The sequence below is a fragment of the Microtus oregoni genome, unplaced genomic scaffold (assembly GCF_018167655.1).
Source record: "Microtus oregoni isolate MIOR12 unplaced genomic scaffold, Mior012 000045F_ref0000178, whole genome shotgun sequence".
Lineage (NCBI taxonomy): Eukaryota > Metazoa > Chordata > Mammalia > Rodentia > Cricetidae > Microtus > Microtus oregoni.
Window position 1 is genome coordinate 3,797,670 of NW_024543219.1, and position 19,553 is coordinate 3,817,222.

The following is a 19,553-nucleotide window of genomic DNA, read 5'->3' on the forward strand; positions in this document are numbered from 1 at the left end:
CTTGGGCCTGTTGAGGCAGCTCCCCATGGTGGGAGCACCTGGTAGCCAGGAAGGAAAAGGGGGAGGAGAGGACCGATCACATAGTTCCCTTTAAGATCGTGTCCCTCCCACTTGGGGTCCCAGTGCTCTTTCCCTAGGGTCGACCTCCTAAGAGTTCTAACTCCCAATAGTGTCATAGGCTGAGACTCAACCTTTGTCTCACGGGCCTTTGGGAGTCATTTCAAATCCAAACTATAACATGGTTACTCTGAAATTTCCTTATTTATTTTTTTGTGTGTGTTTGTGTAGCACATGTGTGTATGTCTGCACATATGTAGTGTGTTTTTCTGAGTGTGTGGAGGCCTGCGGTTGACACTAGGTGTCTCCTTTTGCTGTCTACCTTAGTTTTGGGGTCAGGCTTTCTCACTAGACTTGGACTTCATTGGTCCACTGGCTGGCTGAGGAGTTCCAGGGATCTGCCTGTCTCTGCTGCTCCATAGCCCTGGGTTGGGCTCCCAGATGCTTGTGACAACACTTGGCTTTAATGTGGGAACTGGGTAGCCAATCTCGGGTCCTCATGCCTCTGTATTTACCGAGGCACCATACATACCAAGACTCCCCATCCTCACTCTGAGAATTAAATGAAGAGGGACATAAACTGCTCACCAGGTACCAGGTATCGCTTGAAATGCTTGGAAATATTAGTGATAATAACAGATGTTGACATTTCTCTGCTTTTGCTCATTTGATTTCTGAGAACAAAGGCTATGGGGAGGCACATTCCAGCAGGTATTAGAAGATAAAACTGTGTACCCATTACTCTAGGAAGGAGCAAACCTGGTGACCTCTCCTGTGGTTGGCCAGAATTAAGTGAACTGCTGGGCTGGACGCTCCCTGTGATGGGAGCCTTGGATTTAGGCACAGCCACAGGCCCAGGCAAGGCTGAGCGGGTGAAACCTGTGATCTGTGCTTGGAAATATGGTAAAGAGCGAGGCAGCTGCTGAGCTATTATTCTAAGTGTGGGCTCATAAATGGCTTGTGCTGCTATGTAATGGCTTCTTGGATGGTGGACGCTGCCAGGGAAATATTCACACTGGCTGGACACTGGCAGTCTTCTCTGCCTCAGAGGCTGGAAGGGTTCCAGAACTTTCCTGAGGACAGCGCTCGAACCTGTCATAGTTTATTTTGTTGCCTTGTTTTCATGCCACAGATTTGATCATTGCTGTTACTGTGTGAGTGCAGAAAGCATATCCTAACGTCCACCCACTCCAAGGCAGTCATTTGTGTCTTCAGTCTGGAGAGTTCTGTGGGTGCCTCCGTCTGCCAGCTCCCTGAGCCAGATGCCTGGCACATGTCCTCAGTTCCAGACCCCCCATGTCCGCCCAGCCACCGTGAGGTGACTCTGTTTCCTGAATTCGTTTTGGATGCACTTCTCCTCCTCTCTTCTGCCATTGTTTTAGATTTCCAGGTCTCCATCATTTAAAACTCGCCCGTCATTTCCTCTTACTGCTAGAATGTGGGGCGGGCTCCATAGTGTGGCGCTCTGTCCAGCTCTCCATGAACTGTTCACTGGGTATCTCTTGTCTTCCACAGCTCGCAGTGCTGTGGAGGTGTGAGCATGGCTGCGCACAGGGACCTGCGGAATGCATCCGCCCTCACCTTCTAGGAGGGGACTTCCTGGCAAATTCCCTTATGGCTCAGTGCTATGCAAACATGAGACCCTGGGATTGAATCCCCAGCGCCCATGTAGAGGTACATGGCTGTGTGCCCTGTAACCCCAGCATTAGGGGCTCCCAGTGCACTGGCCAGTTGGCCTGGCCCCAGATGGCAAGCTTGAGGTCAGTGAGAGACCCTGCCTCAAGGGAATAAGCTGAGAGCAATGGAGGAAGATACCTGATGTCCTCTCTGGCCTGCATAAGCAGCTGCACAGTGACATGCCTGCAACGAATTATACATATTTGTGGGGTGTTGTGTAGTGTTTTGATACACGTATAGATTTCATAATGTTGTTGTGTATTAAAGTTCAACATATCGCCTTTGTTTATAGTATTTGTATGATTATTAAGATTTCTTAGTGTCAGGGATGAACTCAGGACTTCGCACAAGCCCTCCAGCCTACAACAGACCTGCCTTACTTTCCATACCAGTGTTAGGAATGAGTTTGCTGAAATCTTGTTTTCTTGCTTGTTTTTGACAAAGAATCAAGCAGTCTAAGCTGGCCTTGAACTTGTTATGTAGCCAAGGGTGGTCTTGAACTCCTGACCCCAAGCACTAGAATCACAGGCAAGCAACATCATGCCCAGTTCTCTTTTTCTGGCTTTGTAAGGGAGAGTCTTGAAATTTAATAAAATCTCATGTTTGCATAGCAAGCATTCTTACCCACTGAGCCATCTCCTCAGCCTCAATTTTTTTATTTTTATGTATCAATTAAAATATACATTGAACTGCAGAGGCACAGATAGGAACACTACATCTGAGACCAGCTGAGCTACATAGCAGAACCCATCTAAAAAATGACTGCAGTTCATTGACAATGCTTACCTAGCATCCCAGCTCTATCCCTACACTGCAAAATAAATAAACAAGCAAACAGAGAAGTTGGAACTTAGAAAAAGAAAAGTCGAAGGGGCCAAAGGAGCTAAAATAATTTAATTATTTTTCTTTTTTCTCATTATATACATGTACAGCTGTCAACCGCCCTTTCAACTCTTCTTTAGTTGAAATCAATTATTTTATGTGCTGTTTTCATTTTAATAAATTAAAATGTTCTAATTTCCAGTCAGGCTAGCATAGGCTATATATATAGCTATTTAGTGAGTCTCAGGCTAGTTTGGGATAGAGAGTGAGACCTTGTCTCAACAAAGCAATTCTAATTTTCCATGCTAATTCTACATTTGCTCTGGATTATTAGGATCTGTGTTAATTAATTTCTAGATATTTGGGCATTTCCTAATTGTTCTTCTGTTGTCCATTTCTACATCAGTTCTAATGCAAGAACATTCCTGGATGATGTCTTTATGCCGTGGCCACGATATGAACCATCTTTGTGACTAGTTCACCTGTGCTCTTGGGAGGAGTGGCCTGCGGGTGGTCAAACAGATCAAGTTGGCTGATAGACTGACAGCTGCTGTTGTATTGCAGTCTCTGTCTGCTTGTCCTGAGGATATGTCTGCTTCTCTTCCCAGTTCTTAGTTTTTACTTCACACACACACACACACACACACACACACACTTAACTTTATAAGGAAATTAGTAATTAATATCCAAAATATGTTGTTTAATATATTTGTTTTTTTATTTAAGAAAAATGTTGGTTTGCCAGTAAAAGTCAGAAGGAGGTACAGTGATTTTCCATGACCGTCCTACCACAGTAGCTAAAAGGACGCCTTTCACCACCCACACCAGTGAATGCAGTTGGTAAACAATGAAACATGTCATTCACCGTCCATAGTTCAAGTTGGGGTTCACTCTTGGTGGTTTTTATTCTGTGGGCTTGGACACGAGCACATTGGCATGTGCCTGTAACTATCGCACCAGAGTCTTCCCATTATCCTGAAGCCCTCTGTGTGTCCCTGCTTCTTCTCCCACCCCTGCTCTGTGTCCCTGCTTCTTCTCCCACCCCTGCTCTGTGTCCCTGCTTCTTCTCCCACCCCTGCTCTGTGTGTCCCTGCTTCTTCTCCCACCTCTGCTCTGTGTCCCTGCTTCTTCTCCCACCCCTGCTCTGTGTCCCTGCTTCTTCTCCCACCCCTGCTCTGTGTCCCTGCTTCTTCTCCCACCCCTGCTCTGTGTCCCTGCTTCTTCTCCCACCCCTGCTCTGTGTCCCTGCTTCTTCTCCCACCCCTGCTCTGTGTGTCCCTGCTTCTTCTCCCACCTCTGCTCTGTGTCCCTGCTTCTTCTCCCACCCCTGCTCTGTGTGTCCCTGCTTCTTCTCCCACCCCTGCTCTGTGTGTCCCTGCTTCTTCTCCCACCCCTGCTCTGTGTGAGAGGTGTTACTGTTCAGGATTGCTGTATCTTCTTGGAACATTACCATCATTTCTCTCCAGGATGTTTGCTCTTCTTTATTCCATAGTGTTTTTTGTTCTGAGGCCTCCATTTCAGATACAATGTAGTTCCTTTACCTTTCTTTCGCGTTTACAAGGATGCGTTTTGTATTTTTTTCCTTTGCTGTAACAAAATGCCTGAAGTTGGGTACTTTCTAAAGAAAAGATATTTATCCTACCCATTAGAGCCCTGGGGCGGGATAAGGAAAGCAGTATTTCTTCAGCTCAGTTTTAGAGGTTAAAGTCTCAACACGTTAGGCTTTCTGACGAGGGCCCTTTTGTTCACATCACAGGACAAGATGTAAGGAGGAGACAGAGTAGGTAGGTTTGCTCTTTTGTAACTAATGTCTTTTAAGAACTAACAGGGTACCATGAGAACTGCATCATTTTGAAGGGAAGGACCCAAAACCACCTTGGCCTAGATGATAGCTCTTCCCATGGCCAGGATCCCCACACTGAACCCTTGGGAGATGCTATACCCAGATCATAGCAGTTTCCCCTCTTTTCCCTTGGACTTATATCTAGGGCTACACATTTACCTTTCAGGATCCAACCCCCAAACCTCTGCCTTCTAATTGAGGTGTTGATGCCATTCACATGCAATGCAACTCGCGTTACAGATGCTTAAATGTGCATCTCAGCTGTTCTCTGTTTGTCACATCTGCTTTCTTTTCCCCGAGCTTGTGTTAGTCATCGTGTCCATCACATTATTCTATCTATCAGTCATTGTTTGTACTTCTGAAAAATAAAGCTTTTAATGTCTTGCTTGGCATGGTGGGGCATGCTTTAATCTAGCACTTGGGAGACAGGCAGGATCTCAGTGAGTCCACGGCCAGCCTGGTCTACACAGACAGTTCCAGGTCAGCCAGGGCTACACAGAGAGACTGTCTCCAGAAACCAAACAAATGGAACTTTGAAGTTTAGAGACTGTGTCATCATTGCTCAAGGGTGGCTGTGGGCTGGTGGGTAGCTCACCATCTCTGGACTGCTGGACTGCTCACCATCTCTGGACCGCTGGGCAGCTCACCATCTCAGGACTGCAGGGCAGCTCACCATCTCTGGACAGCTGGACCGCTCACCATCTCTGGACCTCTTGTCTTCACTTCATATGAGCATTGCTGCACCTCCCACTTTGGTCAGTTATGTTGTAGAGCAACTGACAGCATGAAAACTTGTGCTGTACTTTCTGTGATCCTATTTCTTCTTTGTACAGATTATTTTCCTTTACCTATGGACTTTACTCTGACCTTTCTTGTAGATGCATTAGATATGCCAAGAACAAATTTCCTAAGTTGTTGCTTTCCTTAGGCATGGTTTTACTTCTTCAGTTTTGAAGACTTGCTATGCAACCCTGGGTTGGCAGGGGTTTTCTTCTAGCATTTAAGGATGTAACTCCAGCCAGGCATGGTGGCACACACTAATCCCTGCACTCAGCAGACACGGAGATCTCTGTGAACTTGAAGCTAGCCTGGTCTGTCTGAGTCCCAAGCCAACCAAGGCTGTGTAGTAAGACCCTGTCTCAAAACTAATCAACAAAATCTAAAAAAGTAAATCCCCCAAGCTCCAAAACAAAGATCTAACTACATTGTTTACTATTTTGTATCGTTTCTAAGAAAACCTATTGTAACTCTTACTTTTGTTGTATATATTCACTTTTCCTGTCTGTTTCCAGAATTTCCTTTTGTTTGCTGTTCTCAGCATTTTTAATATACTGTATCTAGGTACAGGAAGTATGGGAGGTTTTAAAAAACATACGGGCCATGGAGAGATGGCCCAGGGTTTGCTACTCTTCCAGAAGACCTGAGTTAAGTGTCCCCACAGTACCCACTTTGGATGGTTCAGAACCACCTGTAACTCCAGCTCCAGTGGATCTGATTTTCTCTCGTGGACACACACCATACACACACACACACACACACACACACTCTCTCACACACACACACCACACACCACACACACACAGAGACACAAGCTCACACACAAACACATACACTCACACACAGATAAACACCCACACCCACAGTATCTTCTGACCTCCTGGGGTCTGTGCTTTGTGGTTTTCATTATAAGTATAATATTCTTAGCCTTTAATGACTTTCCTTCCCATCCTTCCCATTCTCCTTCTCACCCACAATGCACCCAGTTTCATGTGTTTACTTGACGTTGTTGCTGGCAATCATGGATGCTCTTTTCATTCTCGGCCTTTCTGTTCATTGTTTTGGATGATTTCTGTCGACCAACCCAGTCTTTAAGGATGCAAACGCCTTTCTCTTCTGAGTCGTGTCTTCTGATGAGCTGTCAAGAGACATTCTTCATCTCTGTTTCTTTGCTGTTTTCTTTTCTAGCATTCTTTTGGGCATCTTCTCATGGCTTCTGAGTCTCCGCTGAAATAACACATATGAACCAATTTCTCACGAATGCCTTTAGCATATTAATCATAATTATTTATAATTACCATCATATCACCCCAATGTCTGAGCCATACCTGAGTCTCTGATGATCACTTTGTTTTCTGGGTGTCTGCTGCCAATCTTTCTTGTCTTTTGTATGCCTTGTTACTTTAAAAATCTAGCCATCTCCAGCAGGACAGTAGAAGCTTTAAGTTTTAGTAAGAAGTTTTTAAGTCTGGTATGGGTACACCTTTCCTTCTGCTAGGCTTTTACTGCAGATTTGAGTTATGATTACCTAGGATAACCATAGCAACTCCAAACCTTAAAATTCTAGCCCACAGTTGGGTGAATTTTAAGGTTTGGAGTTGCTGTGGTTACCCTAGGTGCGCCAAAGATTCCCATTTCTGTCAGTAATGCCATGTGTTTAAGACGATGACTAATTCTTGGGAATATACCCAAAAGAGGCCCTATCATACAACAAAAGTATATGCTCAACTATGTTCATAGCAGCATTGTTTGTAATAGCCAGAACCTGGAAACAACCTAGATGCCCTTCAATGGAAGAATGGATGAAGAAAGTATGGAATATATACATATTAGAGTATTACTCAGCAGTAAAAAACAAGGACTTCTTGAATTTTGCGTACAAATGGTTGGAAATAGAAAACACTATCCTGAGTGAGGTAAGCCAGACCCAAAAAGAGGAACATGAGATGTACTCACTCATAATTGGTTTCTAGCCATAAATAAAGGACATTGAGCTTATAATTCATGTTCCTAGAGAAGCTAAATAAGAAGGTGAATCCAAAGACAAACATATAGGCATCCTCCTGAATATTAACCTTCATCAGGCGATGAAAGGAGACAGAGACAGAGACCCACATTGGAGCACCGGACAGAAATCTCAAGGTCCAAATCAGGAGCAGAAGGAGACGGAGCACGAGCAAGGAACTCAGGACCGCGAGGGGTGCACCCACACCCTGAGACAATGGGGATGTTCTATCGGGAATTCACCAAGGCCAGCTGGCCTGGGTCTGAAAAAGCATGGGATAAAACCGGACTTGCTGAACATAGCGGACAATGAGGAATACTGAGAACTCAAGAACAGTGGCACTGGGTTTCTGATCCTACTGCACGTACTGGCTTTGGGGGAGCCTAGGCAGTTTGGATGCTCACCTTACTAGACCTGGATGGAGGTGGGCGGTCCTTGGACTTCCCATAGGTCAGGGAACCCTGATTGCTCTTCGAGCTGATGAGGGAGAGGGACTTGATTGGGGGAGGGGGAGGGAAATGGGAGGCGGTGGCGGGGAGGAGGCAGAAATCCTTAATAAATAAATAAATTTATAAAAAAAAAAAAAGACGATGACTAGTTGGCCAGAGGCTCATGTGGGATTTCCTCTCCACATCTGCTCCATTCTCAGCACTTGGTCCTCCCTTTGCATGTCCTTCATGAAGGTCTGGTTCCATGCTCTCCTTTCCAAAAGTGTTCATCTGTTACATACAGCTTAAGACCTTTGAGCCTGGGGAAGATTCTGACCATTGTCCTGGGTGTTGTGTCCTCAGGGCGGCCTCTGCAGGGATCCTGGCTCTCCCTGGGGTGGACAGCATCTGTTCTCATCCCTCCTCCAGGGATGGGGTTTTTGTTCTTGTTCCCCTTTACTTCAGCTCAGTATGGGAATTTTAGGGCTCCTGCTTTCCGACATGTCAGTGAGACAAAAACACATTTGTATCGTATTCCAAGAGACTCATGACTTCAGAAGTTTTATTTTCCTGTAGTATTATTAACCATGAAGGCTTGTAACTTTGTTCATCTGCAGCATCGGCTAATCATATCCCTGCTGGTGGGCAAGTATTCTCCCAGCAGTTCTCTTCCCTGGGCAAGTTTCGTGTTAATAAGAGCTTTAATTTGATGGTAGTCAATGCTACAGAGACTTTATAAATCTCCACTTGGAAGGAAGCTTTCCTTTCTTAGACTGAAAGTTTAGGCATATATAATATATATATTTAAAGTGTGTGTGTGTACTATAGTACATGCGTGGAAGTCAGAAGACAGCCTCAAGTGTCAGACTTTACCTTTTTTCTTGTTTGAGAGGGAGTGTTTTGTTGTTCTATGCTTAGTGTAGCAGACAAACTGTCCCTTAAAAAGGTCTTTAAAAGGACTAGAGAGATGGCTCAGTTGGGCAATGTTTGCCTTGAAACGATGAGAACTGGAGTTCTCTGTAACCCCAGAACTGGGTAGACAGAGACTGGAGGATCTTTGGGACTTACTGGCTAAGCCAACCTAGATTAAACAGTCCCAGGGAGAGATGTTGTCTTCAACACTAGGCGGAGGTTGACCTGTGTGTGCATACACGCACATTCATCCCCCTCACAGACCCTTACAAGCAGACCCTTGAAAACCTAAGCAAACAAACAAAGTAACTGCTTCAGTCAGGTTGGAAACGACCTCCTCCTCCTGCTCTGTTTTCCCATCCACCCGCAGTCACTCCTCCTCTCCTGGGACTGCACCTACTGTGTGAGCTACTGTGTAGCATTTCTCTGTGTCTGCCTTGCTTTCCCTGCATTCTCCACCCTTCAGTTTGGATGTTTTATCCTGATGTGTCTTTATTATTTCTTCAGCTAGGTCTAATTAATCTGCTTTGAAATGCATCTTTTAAGTTAATTGTATTTTTCCGTTGTTGAATTTCTATTTGGATCTTTTCTAATAGTTTTGTTATATTCAAAAAATGTTAAAAATCTTGTAATTTTTCAGACATGTTAATTATTGTTATTTCAGAGTTCACAGCCAAGACTGACTTCTCTGAATGTCATTCGGCCCTAGTTCTAAGTTGTGAGACACTGCCAGTGAAAGAGCCGGGGCTCTAGCTGATGCTCTGCCTCTAGAGACTTTTCCAGAAGGCCGGAAGCAGGTCTCCCTAATGTACTTGGAGACGGAGCTGAGCTGAGGCTGGGCGTCAGTTCTTAGGAAGACTGTCCTGTTTCTTGTCACGATTATTCCTGAGAAACAACCCTGGGAGGGTTAGACTGCTTTCCCCACCCCCAGCACTCTGAGGAAGTTAAAAGTTCTGCCGGCTGTCTCAGCCATCCAAGTCCTGTGACTTTGAAACAGACAATTACTCATTGAAAAGGTAAAGTTAAGATGGGTACAAATGCTTGTCTCTGAGTTCCTCCCTATGTGGATATTGGCTTTTAATTTTTCACTCTTATGAATGCTTTCCAATATCTTAAGTAAGAATTATTAAAAATAAAAACAAAGTCTCACTTTGTAGCCCAGGCTAGTCTTGAACTTGTAATCCTCTTGATTCTGCCTTCTAAGTATTGGAATAATGGGTGTGCACCACAGCCACACCTAGCCTGGAAAGGATTAACTTTTGCGTTTCTCTTTTATTTGTAGCAACAATAACTTGTCTAAAACAACTCATTCTGCTATTTCCCTATATCTAGGAGGAGTTGTTTTTTGTTTTTGTTTTTGTTTGTTTTGTTTTTTTCGAGACAGGGTTTCTCTGTGGCTTTGGAGCCTGTCCTGGAACTAGCTCTGTAGACCAGGCTGGCCTCGAACTCACAGGGATCCTCTTGCCTCTGCCTCCCAAGTGCTGGGATTAAAGGCGGGGGTGGGGGCACCATTACCTAGCTAGTTTTTTGGTGTTAAAGATTTTCTTTTTAAGTTGTGTATATATGTGTGTGTGTGCACATGAGTGCAGTGACCGAGGAAGCCATCATATACTCATGGAGCTGTAGTTATAGGTGAGCCATCTCTCCAGCCCAGTAGATCCAGCTTTTGGTGTATGCTGTGGTGTATGCTGTGGTGTATGCTGTGGTGTATGCTGTGGTGTATGCTGTGGTGTATTGTGCCGGCCCCCTGGTGGTGAGTGAGAACTGTTGGCAGTGTGTGCTGTTCTTCCCCAGGAATTCTGCTTAGTCGGGGATGCTGTTTGTCTTCTCACTTTACCAAGAGCACAGCATCATATGTGTCTGTTGTCATGACAACAGGCCAGCGTCTAAGTGGCAGTTTGGATTGGCACCACAGTGAGGTTTTGCTTTCTTCAGTTACCACGTGTGTTGCCTGCCCTGTTTTAAGTCAGTTGTCTCTGTGTCTGCCATCTCCTAGAACTGTTTCTTGGCAAGCTCCCCGCATCTTCTTGTCCTGGCAAAGATCCCCCCCCCCCCCCCCCCCGTCCCGAGTCCATTCCTTAACCAGGGTGCTTTGAAAACACATGTTAATGCTGAGGTTGTCCTCTCTCAGACATCCACCTTCCTAGAGTCCCACAGATACACCCAGTTTATCTGTGGCCACCACCATGATTCCAAACACACTCTTCAAGGGGGAGAGGGGCCTTTGTACACAGACCCTGAGCAGAATCACCCTAAGTCAGAAGTCTGACAGGCTAGAAGCCCAGACCCTCAAGCCATGGTGACAGGAGCATGCTTTAAACACGTGGGTCCAGGACTGGCTAGTGAAGGCAGGAATAGGGCTCATGTTTCTTCTTGCAGCCCCTTTAGACAGTGTGTTAGAGCACACTAGATGACTGAAGTCCTCAAGCCGAAGGCATGGCGTGAGATCAACAAGTCCCACAGGCTTTCTTTAATCAGTGACAATGTTCACTGATTGTCTGCCCATTCTTAGTTCAGGCCCTTTGTCAGCACACTGGACATCGAATGTCCCTGCTCTGCTAACTCACAGAACCAGGTACAAGGAGGAATGAGGAGAGGGACTGGGGAGGTGGCTCAGCAGTTAGGATCTCGTGCTGTGCAAGCCTGAGAGCCTGTGCACGCCTGTAATTCCACCGTTGATGGGGCGGGGTGGGGAGGTAGTTAGAAGGGTTGCTGGGGTGTGTTGGATGCAGCTTAGGAGAGAAATCTCAAGCTTCAGGTTCAGCAAGAGACCCTCCCCCGGCATTAGATACCCTCCCCTGGCTTCTGTGTGTACAGCGGCACACACATCAAACACCTAACCGATTACACACACCTACACTCACACAATACACTTCACACACATGCACACACATGTATCTTGTACACGCGCGTACACATAATATTAATTTTGAGGGGGGTTGGTTTCCTGAGATGGAAACCTTGAACTCATGACCCCCCTGCTTCAGCTGCCTAAGTTCTGTGATTGAAGGCATGCCCACCATACCCAGATTGTCTGCTAATGTTTTTGGTTGGTTTTGTTTTGTTTTTGGTGTCAGAAGTTGAGCTCAGAGCCTCTGTTATGCTAGCCAAGTGTTCTACTCTTTGACTGTACCCCCAGACTCTTACCATTTTATGTTTTCCTGCATAATAAATAATAAAATAAATCTATTTATTCATTCATTTATTTACTTATTTATTTTGTGTTGAATGTGTCCATGTGTGTGTGTTTGTGTATGTACAGGTGCACCTATGTAGCCGTGTTCATATGTCAGAGTATGCATATGGAGCTAGAAAATAACGCTGGGTTTTGTTCCTCAGGAGCCTGCCATCTTGTTTTTTTTTTTTAAATATTTATTTATTATGTATACAATATTCTGTTTGTGTGTATGTCTCCAGGCCAGAAGAGGGCACCAGACCTCATTACAGATGGTTGTGAGCCACCATGTGGTTGCTGGGAATTGAACTCAGGACCTTTGGAAGAGCAGGCGATGCTCTTAACCACTGAGCCATCTCTCCAGCCCCCTGCCATCTTGTTCTTTTAAGACAGTGTCTCTCACTGACCTGAGTCTTAATGATTGGGCTATGGTTTTCAAACGTGTCTCATCTTTTCAGCCTTTCAGGAAGGTATTTGAATCAGCTCCCATCCAGACACTGAAATGGACTCCTGACCCTGTGGCCCCAGCATCTGCTCCAATGCTTTTGCTTTGGTTTTTTTTTTTTTCAAAGATGATTTTCTTAGCTTTCTATCAGTGAAGCACTTCAATTAAAAGGATGGTTTGTTTTGTATAGAATTGTTCAGTATTTGAAGAAGGACTAGGTTTTCTAGCACCTCATAGTTTCAGAATCAGAAGTTCTCACATATTGATGGAAGAAAGGTTTATTTCCACATGGGAGTGTCTCCCTCCCCCCATGAAACTATCTACCCTTGTTTTCGGAGTCACAATATGTTTTCTTTTCTTCCCCGTGTGGAACCCTGGTGAGAGTTGCATTCTATTATAGGCCAAAGGTCATGGCAATAAACTAATAGACAATCCCTCCTATGCACTTAGATTAAGCATCTCCCTTTCCACTCCTCTGTTGGCTTTCTTGATGGGAGATAAAACATCAGGACTGTGGTTCCATAGAGGTGTGTGTCAGTCCCAAGGTGATACTATCCCTGTGTTCTCACAGGCAGTCAACACAGACTTCAGAAGTGACTTCCTGCAAATCCATCGGGCTGCATTCTGCCGAGGTAGATACTGGCTGGGGGCCGCAGAAATCTGTCTACACGCCTGGGTCTGACAGCCTGGGTCTGACAGTCTTGCGGATGGTGGACCAACCCCTAAGGCTGCTCCCCCACCCCTGCACTTTTTCCAGAAGTTCCTGGTTTCTTTATACTTCTGTTTGTTTGTTTTTGAGACAAGGTGGGTGTTGTTCCTGGAACTATGTAGCCAAGATGGGATTCCTACACAACATCCTCCTGCCTCTGCCTTTTAGTGCTGTGATTTACAGGTGTGGGACCATGCCTCATTTCCTGCTGCATTTCACTCCTGTAACCCGGGCTTCCCACAGTCCGGTGACTGTGTTGGATTGATTTGTTCCATATAGTTTATTGTAAAGCATATCACAAAGGCTGCGGTTGGTAGAGAGGAGACCAAAGCTTCCAGAAGCCTCCCTGGGCTTGCACCCTCCACAGTCTCCCTCCCACCTGTTTAGCAGTGCAGACAGTCATCTGAACCCTGAACCCTGTCCTTTGAGTGTTGGGGAGATTTCCCTGAGAAAGTGTGATTGAAGCTAGGACAACGGTATTAAAATATGGTTGGACCAAAGGGTCCAATCTCACAGCAGCAGCAAGGGTGGGTACCAGTCAGACTCCAGGGCCTCAGCAGGCTGCTCAGCTGCTCCACACAGCATTCCTTCCTCTAGGGCATGGACAAGACTCTTCTGGAATGAGGAGTATAACTTACTGTCAGGAGAGGTCAGAGGATTTCTTTATGGCCAGCTAAAGGCAGGATGGGGCTGGCCTTGGGGAAGGAGTTGTGGATCAGCAACCATGGGAGAAAACCAATACACATGTCTTAACATCACGCGCAGCTGTGCACTAGACTCATTTTGTGTGGCCTTGTGAGGCAGGCCATCAACATGGGGTCCCTACCCTACCTTCTTGCTATTTTCAAGGAAATGTCATGGCTTTGGTGTAGGACCCTGGTCCAATGACTTCTCTCTGCCCCACATGCACACACCATATGAATACTTGGTTGGTTTCTTTTGGAGCCTAGGAAAGAATATTGTATTGCTAACCACTCATGTTTGACTATTCATGTTGACACAGACTAGCATTATATTAGAAATTGAGGGCTAAAGTGACTCTATTTGTATTAAATATTTTAAATCTTATTTTGTTATGCTTTAAAACAAGTCTCGTATAGCCCATGATGGCATCAAACTCCTGATGCATTTGCCTCTAGCTCCCGAGTGCTGAGAGTTAGGTGTTTGCCACCATGCCTGGCTTGTAGGAGAAATCTTGACCCACCAAAACCACCAAATAAGGCCATTAAAAAATCAGTGTGGTTTCAGTTTTTTCAAAAAGAAAACAATTTTTTTTAAAGATTGAAGTATTCAATATGTAACAGACAAAACTAGGAATCTCTTTACAAAGGTGAGTGAGGGATGCGGTGTACATATAATCTCAGCATGTGCAAGGCAGAGGCAAGAGGATCTCTAAAACTTTAAGGCTGCTTTGGTCTTCATAGCCAATTCCAGGCCAGCCATGGCTATGCAGCTAGATCCTGTCCCAAAGAAAACAGCACAACACAAACGGACTGGGGATGGTAGAGTGCTTGCCTAGACTGCAGAAGGCCAAGTGCCGCCAATGCCGGGCATGGCGGTGCATGCCTGGGACCTCAGCAGCTGGGAGGTGGAGGCAGTGAGACTGGAATTTAAGGTTATCGTTAGCCACACAGCGAGGCCACCCGGGACATATGAGGTGTGGGGCGTGCGCTCTCTTCAGTGCCACAGGTGAGGATGACAGCTTGAACGGATGGTAAAGGAATCAGGAAAAGAAGCAAGCAAGCCATCCGATTGTCAGCATTAAATAAAGCAAATGCTGTGGCTTTAAAATGGATTTTTTTAAAACTTAATGGAAATTGCAAAGTGTCTTCTTCAAAATGTAGCAGGTGGGTGTGGTGGCACAGCCTGCAGTCCCAGCCTTCTGGAGGCAGAGATGGGCTTTATCAGGGCTACAGAGTGAGTTCTGAAGTAGCCTGGGCTACAGAATAAGATCCTGCTTTACTGTGGTTGGGCAGGTTTTTTTTTTAAATCAACTTGTAGCCAGGTGTCATGGTTCATATATGTAATCCTAACATTTGGGAGGTGGGAGGTGGGGACAAGAGGATTAGGAGTTACTGGTCATCTTTAATTACATGGTAAGGCCAAGGCTAGCCACACACACACACACACACACACACACACACACACACACACACCACCCCAAACAAAAAACACCCTACAAAAACAAAAGTCTCAATAGCGTGTATTAAGAATGTCACTTCTCTTGGCGCTCCAGTGGCTTAGCCCGTGGCACTCAGGTCAGTGTCACCTCTTCCTCCTGAGAAATACTAGAAATTCCATAAGCCAACAGCATAAATAGAGATGTAAGTGAACTGTTTTTATTGTATTCTTTTTTTCATGTCAAGCATCTAAATTGTAAATAAATGATTCCATAAAAGGTACAAAAATATCCCAGGAATGAGGATGGGAATAGATGTTTGGAGGGACAGTGCTGTGCCACCTTTGCCTCTTGAGGTTCTGTGACATCACCTGAGGCAGCACTGCTTTTTAAAGCAGACAGCACTAATCTCTATAAGCAGAACACTTAAGCTCCAGGAACTGATCCCTCAGTACACTGTGCCCTCTGATCCCCATGACTGCCCAGTACGCTGTACCCCACTGATCCCCACAACTGCCCAGAATGCTGTACCTCACTGCTCCCCACGACTGCCCAGTATGTTGTACCCCATTGCTCCCCACGACTGCCCAGTATGTTGTACCCAACTGCTCCCCACGACTGCCCAGTATGCTGTACCCCACTGCTCCCCTCGACTGCCCAATACGCTGTACCCCACTGATCCCCACAGCTGCCCAGAATGCTGTACCCCACTGCTCCCCACAACTGCCCAGTATGCTGTACCCCACTGCTTCCCACAGCTGCCCAGTATGCTGTACCCCACTGCTCCCCACAACTGCCCAGTATGCTGTACCCCACTGCTCCCCCAGACTGCCCAGTACACTGTGCCCCCTATTTGCCTTGGGAAGGTCTCTGGGTATAATTTGTTTAGGATCATTGTGGAAACCTCTAGTCTAGCAGAGTGAGCACATGTAATATACTTAAACAAAACAAAAACCAAAACTTTAATTGGATTTTTAGGGGGAAATGAGCCCCATTTGTTTGGCAGAGATATTGGAGGTTGGAAAGGAACATCCTTTCCTCTGAACACAGTTACTTCTGAAGCAGGGAAACTCTTGTCCCCTTCATGTCTCTCCTTTTCCCCTCTCGCTTCTCCTGTCTTCCTCTTCAGGAATGTGGACAGTCGCCTGCTAACGGATAGTTTTTAAAGACTGTGCTCTTGGGGAAGCACTGAAGAGAAAGTGGTGGTTATTCGACAGCCGGAAGCAGGAGATTAATTGCTAACATCTAGCTGCCACACATTCTACATTCTGCTCTCACCTCCAGCCTTGTAGTGACTGTCCCCTGGGCTCTGTCAGCTTCTCTGCCTGACCTTCCTGAGTCTTTTCCCCCACGTTAAAAGCAGCTCTTGGAACCATGTTGTGTGCAAAATACCTTAAGTACTGCAGACTTCTGGGCTTTCTTGGAAAGCACACTGACATTTCCATTCAGATATTTTACATGAGTCATGGATTGCCTTTTCAATTGTGTGGGGTGACTGGGTGGGGCAGGGCAGGGCAGAGGCCATTAAAAGAAAACCTCAGCAGTTTCATCTTCGCCCTTCATGGCGGACATCTGTGGGAATGTGTGTCCTGTGGCCAGTGGCGGGACTTGACAAGCAGGTACTCACCTTGTGCCCTGTTCTCTCTGGGAATTGTCCAGTGAGCCATCCTGCTGGAACTGTGCAGATTCTCCAGAGTGCAGTCCTGATACGTCCTCAACAACCCAGCTAACTTTTCCTATGTATGAGACACTGACATTTGTCTGTGAATTGTAAGTGGAAACGTTACGCCCATAGTTGGGGGGTGGGGGAGAAGGCAGTGTTGAAGTTTAGCCTCACCTGTTAGCTGTGGCTTCTGCCTGGACTTGGAAGCTGGTGAGAGTTGGGCCAAAGATGTGGCTCAGTTGCCAGGCCCCGGGTTTGATCCCCAACACTGAGTAAAGCTAGCATGGTGGCTTATGCCTGGGCAAGGAGGTCAGGAGTTCTGAGTCAGCCTTGGTTATGTATTGAATGGGAGGCTAGCCTGGGCTAAGGGACCCTGTCTCAAACAAACTAAAGGAGGAAACTGATTCTGATAGCTGTTAAGAATTGTGTGACTGGGAAGTTCTGTCACAATTTACTTCCCAAGGGTTCACCATTTGATTTTGTTGCCCAAATCTAGTCATGCCTGTGGTGTCGGCTGTGTATGAGCCTATCTTTTTTGTTAGATGTGGCAGCCCCACTCCCTCCTGACAAATAAACCCAAACAAACATAGTAAATCAGCTCCTTTGGGACATGTGGTCAGAGTTTAATTAGTTAGAGGCAAGCAGTGAGGCCGGACAGTGCAAATACTTCACACGTAGTAGCTTTTTATAGAAGTACACCCACGGCGGGGTGACTGGAGAAGCAGGGAGGTGCGGACCAGAGAGCCGGTGCAGCTCTACATTTCTCTGCCCTAGCTGTTTGCCCCATCTTTGCAGCCCTTCAGGGCAAGGATTACAGCCTGTGGGCGTCTGAGATTCTGACTGATGGCCCACTCTCTTTTATAGACCTGGGCTACCTTAGTGAATGACAGGAAATTGAGCCCAGCGCGTGACATGGACCGAAGCCTGAGGCCCGTGGCTCCCTCGTCTCATACAACTTGGTTACCACAGCAAGAGCAACCAAATGTCAAGCCAACAGGCCACTGGAAACCCTTACATAATTGCAGGAGGCTTGGGTTTCCTGTGGTTCAGATTTTCTTGCCTCTGTCATGATCAAACGATCGGGAGAAAGGCATAGAATTGCAGAGGAGAATCTGCAGGGTGGCGCACAATGAGCCCATTCTTTCCCAGCTCACACAAGCCCTGCCTCGGTCTTCACCTCTGGCTGGACTACAAGGCTCCATTTAAACCGAACCCACCTCGCAGACTTAACTGATCCAGGAGTGACTCAGTAGGAACAGCCAGCTACTGTAGCTCCTTTCCCGTTTTGATAAGCGGACCGAACACAATGGGCTTTACAGTTCTTAAATGACTCCATTCTTTGCTTCTGTGTATGAGATGAGATGCTTATATGGTTTTTCCTGTAATAAAATTTCATGTGGCCTGATTATTTGTTTAAAAGGTATAAACAAACACAGTGTGGACCCCTTCCCATTTGAATAAAATTAACATTTTTTAAAATTTTATTTTATGTGTACGGGCACTTTGCCTGCGTGTGTGTCTGTATATCATGTGTGTGCCTGGTAGCCACAGAAGCCAGAAGAGTGCATCAGATGCCCTGGAATTAGAGTTACAGGTGGTTGTGAGCCACCATGTGGTGCTGGGAACTGAACCCAGGTTCTCTGCAGGATCAAGAAATGCTGTTAACCTCTGAGCCATCTCTCCAGCCCCTGCTGTATTTATTTATTATTTTATTTGAGACACAGTGTAGCCTTGTCCTGTCTCAAGCTGTTTGTGCAGCGGAAGGTGGCTTTGACCTTCTTGATCCTCTTGCCTCCACTCCCGGATGCTGGGATTCTAGGCTGGCTGACCTCCACTCCTGGATGCTGGGATTCTAGGCTGGCTGACCTCCACTCCCGGATGCTGGGATTCTAGGCTGGCTGACCTCTCCCCAGATGGGATGCTGGGATTCTAGGCTGGCTGACCTCCTCTCCCTGATGGGATGCTGGGATTCTAGGCTGGCTGACCTCCTCTCCCCAGATGGGATGCTGGGATTCTAGGCTGACTGACAGTTTTTATCTGTGAGGAGTGATTCTGATGTCACTTTGACACTAAGTTTCTACGGTTGGGCTCTTGAGTTTCTTTACACTACCTTAACTGTTGCATACATGTAATATTCCAGGGAAATTGGCTGGGTGTTAGAGTCACTGGAGTGGCCAAAGTGCCAGTGTGATTGTGTTGATTGGTGTGAGTCACTCCACCGAGGGTGGCATATCAGATATCCTGCATATTAGGTATTTACATTACGATTCATAACAGTAGCAAAATTACATTCATGAAGTAGCAACGAAATAATGTTATGGTTGGGGGTCAGCACATAAGGAACTGTATTAAAGGGTCACAGCAATAGGAAGGTTGAGAACCACTGAGCTAGGAGATGGGGGATCCTGGCATCTGTAGGATGCCAAGTGTGGGGTGTACCCATTCTTTTTAAGTAGTGACAATGCACTGTGGCTCTGAACTTATGGATGGTAATTCTGAGCTTAAGGAATCACCAGGATGCTTGTGAAAAATGTGGGTACCTCAGCCCCTCCTGTACAAGGTCCGGGGTGGGGCTTGGGATTTTGTAGTTAAGGAGCACCTCATTGATTCTAATCCTTGGCTTTCGAGCCATTGTGAGAAGAAAGTGAATGTCACAAAGGTCATAGTGTAAGGTCTCTGCCTCCCAGGTGAGCAGGGACCCACTTTGCTAAGAGTGACTCTCAGTGTGATCCCCGTGGGTGCGGTGCTTCCTTCCAGAGCAGGGTGTCCCCCCTCAACTCCAAGTTCCCAGCAACACCCCTCACCTGTGGCCAGCCTGGGCTGTTTGCGATTGCCATCTCAGTCCCACCCAGCCCTGTAATTAGAATTTCAGAGTGCTTGTTATCAGCAGTAATTAATCCAAATTCACTCCGCTATCTCTT

General features: G+C 46.2%; 1 protein-coding gene across 1 annotated transcript in view; it reads left to right on the forward strand.

Annotated features, from left to right (window-relative positions):
* Positions 1–19,553, forward strand: part of Cryl1 (crystallin lambda 1) — a 99,001-nt gene that overhangs the window by 45,439 nt on the left and 34,009 nt on the right. The window lies entirely within an intron of this gene.